At 39.2% G+C, this 5,315-nt stretch overlaps 1 pseudogene; it reads right to left on the bottom strand.

Annotated features, from left to right (window-relative positions):
* Positions 1-1,471: 1,471 nt before the first annotated feature.
* On the bottom strand, positions 1,472-3,008 carry LOC101682077 (annotated as a pseudogene).
* Positions 3,009-5,315: the final 2,307 nt, after the last annotated feature.

Here is a 5,315-nt window from a genome sequence, read left to right on the forward strand (position 1 = left end):
TTGATGTCATCTAGATGCATTTAATTTCAAGAGTATCTTTGTCTCCAAAATTCATTTTTTTCAGTTAAAGAGATGACAACTTCACCTATATGATCCAAACTTCCTGCCCCAAATCCTTTAGGCTTCAAAGTTACTAGAGACTTAATTATGCTCCTTTCTGAGCTCTCCCTCTTTTCTCATGACTCAGCAGCAGGAAACAGCTTGAGCTTTTTCTAGGGTTTGGCAGATTCCTCCTTATCTCAGATAAGAATTTCTTAGAAGATAACACCTTTCTCAATAAGCTGTGGGGAAAGTTTATATAACCAACTCTCTGTACTTCAGGAGAAAACCACTCGCACTTAACTATAAGACTTTTCTGTAGGAAATGACACTACTTTTTCTGTACTTACTGCACATTGCACTTTTTATTTTGCACAAATCAATATAAATACATACGTGTAAAGGCCTTGTTGTCATATGCTTCTGTGGATGCGTGGTAAGCTTATTTCCGTAACTCCTTGAAATCAGGATCTGTTTTCATCATCTTAAGGCCCACAAAGAACTGAAATCGCTTAGCTGGCTTTGTTAACGTGTTTACATATGCATTTTTTTTTAAAGATTTATTTATTTATTTGAGAGACAGAGAACATGCACTGGAGAGAATGCACAGGGGGGAGGGCAGAGGGAAATGGGGAGAGAGGGCTGGGTCCCTTGACCCTAAGATCCTGAACTGAGCCAAAACCACCTCTACTACCTCTACTACCAGGGAGCAAGGTATCCCCTGAGGATAAGATGAAAGAGGAAGTAAGAAATAGGTTATTTAAATAATTTTTAGTTTTAGATTTTGACTTACTTTAGGCCTGGAATACAAAAGATTTTTACTCTCTTTTCAGCACATTTATATGTGAGGGATACTTGAGCTATAATGAGAATTTATATCCTGGAGAGCAGAAAAGTTAGTAGAAAAATACACATTCTAATTAAGAATATTTTTATAGTTTAATGAGACCCAAAGCCTTTTTTTCAGGTAGTTACTCTTCCATTAATTTTCAGATCTATAAAATGGTAGAAGGGAAGCATTAGGATGCTCATATAACAAGTTTCTTAGGAAAACACATGGCAATTGCAATTTCAAAAAGCCATTGTAAAAATCAGTATAGTTGTTTAGAACCAAATATGGCACACTTTTTGATGTGTTATAAATTGAAGCAGGCTTAAGTTAACAATGACATTCAAAAATACACACTTTCTGAGAACATCTAAGTCTGATCTGGAAACTGGCAGTGCCCTGGTCCAGGTTGGGGAAACCAGAACTTCTCCTGGAGAACAGAATGCAACCAACATTGCAATGCAGTCCAAAGCTTGAAGGGTTCCTTCTACCACTTTTTCCAACCTCAGATGGTGACCGTGGCAAAGGTGGCCCTGGTGACATGCAGGGAGGAAGAGGCAACCTCATGGACTACGATGGTCCTGGTGGGATGTTCAGAGGTGGTCATGGTGGAGAAAGAGGAGGCTTCTGTGGAGGCCTTATTGGGGGAAAGCCACCTCTGTCTCCTCCACAGCCTCCCATGGGACCCAAAGGGATCCCCAAGACCTTCTGGGTCCCCTGACCTCCACAGAGTGGTTGTGGCATCTCTCTGACCTCATGGGGAGCCATACCACCCTAGATGCTATTCACCCTAGATGCTATTTTGAGCAAAAGAAAGCTTACATTTTCTCCCTTGAAAATATTTACCATCAAACCACTCTCTGGCAACCTTGGCAGTTGGTGGGTCTTCAGCACTGTAGCATCCCACCTTTGGGCTCTTCTGTTTCCTTGCCCAAGTAGCTGTGGGTCATGGATTGTCCAGTTCTCTTGTTCTCTTAACAACTCCACACTGCTTAATGAAGTCTGCTAGATCATTTGGAATCACATTGTCATTTAAGCTTTGCACATAAATTGCACATTGTCAGAGTCTTCATCTGGATCTACAGATGGGCCTAGATCAAGATCTGGTCCTTTGACCGTGGGTTCACCAGGCTTATTGAAGCCACCTTGCTCTCCAGAGCCCATTCCACTGCATCCTTCTCCCTACCCCCCTCTGTTCATGCTTCCACCTATCAAATACCCCTCTTCCCTGCCCCAGTTATCAGGCTCACTCATGTTCCATTCTCTCCTATCTGGAAAATCCTCCAGAATCCTGCCTGTAAACATCCATGCTACTGGGGTGGTCCTGTCAGAATGAACTCTGCTGCCTATAGCTGCTGCTCTGTTGGCTCTATTGACTTAAAGTCTGGCTGTAGGATCCAGTTTGGTGGGGATAACTGGTGGGTGGCTGCTTCCCATAGCCACTTTGTTGACCATAGCTACTCTGCTGTCCATAGCTGGTGGGCTACGCATAGGTGTTCCGCTGAGAGTAACGGTTTTGATCATACCTAGTTGGCTGTGCAGAGGAATAGCTGGTAGGAGAAGATGATGGTGCTGTGACTGGCTGCATGGGGTAGCTCCCAGGTACCTGGGGATAACTATAGTTATTCTGTCCATATCCTAGGTTGGGCTAGTTGTAACCTCCTGTGCTAGAATGAGGTTGACTAGTCTCAGCAGACTTGTTACCATCCTGTGGTCTTGCAGGTTCAGTGGCTATTGGCTGCTGCCCATAGACTGGATAAGTAGGTCAAGTGCCATATGCAGACTGAGCTGTATAGGAGGCCTGGGTGTTCGTGACCATAGCAGTGGTGGTATCATTTACACCATTGCTGTCCACTTGGACAAAATGACTTTACACATGGGGCAGGTAGAGGTGGGCAGATGGAGTAGTATAACTAGTGGGAAGCTGTTCCATAAAAAGTTGCATAGGTGGTCTGCCTGTCAGTTGCAGTGATCTGAGCCTGGGTATAGCTGACATCAGTGGGCTGTCATAGGTTCCATAACTTTGCTGCCTATATGCCTGGGTGGTCTGTGCATATCTTTGAGTGGGCTGAGTGGTGTATGCACTGTAGCCCTATTGGGCTGCAGCTTGACTGTGAGTGATGTAATCTGTAGACACCATTTTCTCTCCTTCCTTCTTGATTTCTCCTTTTCCAACTTCAATATTGACATACCATAACAACTCCTTTGAAAATCTGGCCAATATAATCTACTTAAAGCACAGTTCTGACCACATCCCATCTCCACTCACTAATTTTTAGATAAGAGACATTATTGAAAATTGCAAAGTGATTACAAAATTTTAATCAAGTTGAATTTTCTCAAAGGAAGTAAAAAATGGTAGAAATACAAAAGAAAATCCTTTGTGTTTTTTTACATGTTACATGAATCTGAATAAAATATTAATATTACAAAGAAAAGTGAAATTTCAGATGGCATTAGTCTATAACTATGAATTTATTATCCTGATTGTCCATTATGATTTTTTTTTTTACATCCAAGTGTCTGTCGTGATTTTTCATATTTAGTTTTTTTCTCACATTATACTGGCATTGTTCTGGTTGTGTTTTCACTATGGTGAAGTAAGTTAATAGCAACAACACATTTTTGTTTGCTTTATGTCTGATGAGCCCTGTTTCTCCTTTGTGGTGACGGCCTTTTAACAGTTATCATCAGAGGTTTTCTTTTGAAACAAAAGGATTTTTTAAAAATTTTTGATTTAATTTAAAATCAAGATTAAAAAGAAAAAAGTAACTTGGGATAACTCTACATTCATAAAATATATTACCAAGCATCTGAACAATATTAATTCAGTGTCATTTGGAAGGTCAGTTCCACTTAGGAAGTCACCTATCATCTTACTCAATACTTATCTTGCTTCCTTTCTTTGGAGGGATATTGAAATGGGTTCCTATGAAGGACAAATGTTTAATACTAAAATGATGGGAACTTTTAGTTTTTGAATTTCTCTTATTAATCTGAGTATACATTTTAAAGAAAGGAATACATCTCATCTCACCATTGTATTTCTTTAAAAAAAAAAATTCTTTATTTGACACAGAAAGAGAGAGATCACAGGGGTAGGGCAGGGCAGAAGGAGAGGGAGAAGCAGGCCCCCAGCCAAGTAGGGAGCCTGGTGCAGGGCTTGATTCCAGGACCCCGAGATTATGACCTGATCCAAAGGCAGACACTTAGCAGACTGAGCCACCCGGACTTCCCTCACCACATTATTTCAAAAAGCATATCAATTAATCATCCATAAATGAAAGGCAGGTATACAGCATTAGGATTTTTATAGTCTTCTTAGCATTCTACACATAGTTATGCATTTTATTCTCTCTTACTTGATCTGGAGTTCCTGTAAATAAAATACCTGTCTTACCTATATCTTTTAGCACTGATAGAACATAATACATTGCTTTACTCATCAGAATAGGTACATAAAAAATGTATTGAGTCAAACTGCATTCAACTAAATCTTGTGACAGGAGAGAGAAGATGTATTTATTAGTATTGTTTTGTGATTATACACTGCAACATTAATTAAAAGGTCCAAGCAATTTATATTTAGAAATGTATATTCCAACCAGCATTAACCTTGATCACAAAAATTGCTCTACCAAGATTAGAGTGATGACTCTAGTAGAAAATGGGGGGTTTCTTTGCTGGCAAGATACATTCACATAGAAACCAAATGATGAGAAATACCCAGCACCTGCTGCCTTTAGGCAACTTTGAATTAAAGCTTTCTATGTTTATACATATTGCACATCTAGATAGCTGAAGTGTAAAATTATTTCACTTGGCAAGATGTTCCTACTTCATCTTCTCAACGTATAGATATCTGCATGAAATAACTTAGTCGATCACCATTCGTTGGCTAGGTGAATCTTTGTACCTTCTTATCAGAGAGTTCACTGAATTTATTAATTGATCTTCCTAGGGTTTCCTTCTAACTATAAAGCAATTAATTTATAATTTACAAAAATGTAAAATCATGACTCTCAGATAAAATGAACATGACCCAAAGATTTTATTTAAGACATGAATTGATGAGGGAACCATAAAATACTATAATGAATTCAGAGGAGATTTTGGCAATTGGACCTTCAGAAATGCTGAAATTAACTTGCAAAAATAATTAGATGCAAAACTGCTTATTCATACAGCAGCAATGGCTAATATTTGGTGTTATGTTTTCCAGAGGGCAGAAATACATTTTATCTTTCTTGCTGGGCCATACTGATTTGGACTACTAACATGTTTTTAATGTTATCTTCTATTTTTACAGGGATGTAAAATGGCCTACTCAACAGAAAGCCAGTTAAAGCTGCACACCCTGGTAGAATGAGTTAAAACCCAGAAGGTCCGCTAAAAGCATATCCAATACTCTTGCCAGTTTGAGCAATTTTTTTTTTCCTGGAAGTTT

This window comes from Mustela putorius, unplaced genomic scaffold (genome assembly GCF_011764305.1).
Source record: "Mustela putorius furo isolate JIRA1106 unplaced genomic scaffold, ASM1176430v1.1 tig00000640_pilon_pilon_pilon, whole genome shotgun sequence".
NCBI lineage: Eukaryota > Metazoa > Chordata > Mammalia > Carnivora > Mustelidae > Mustela > Mustela putorius.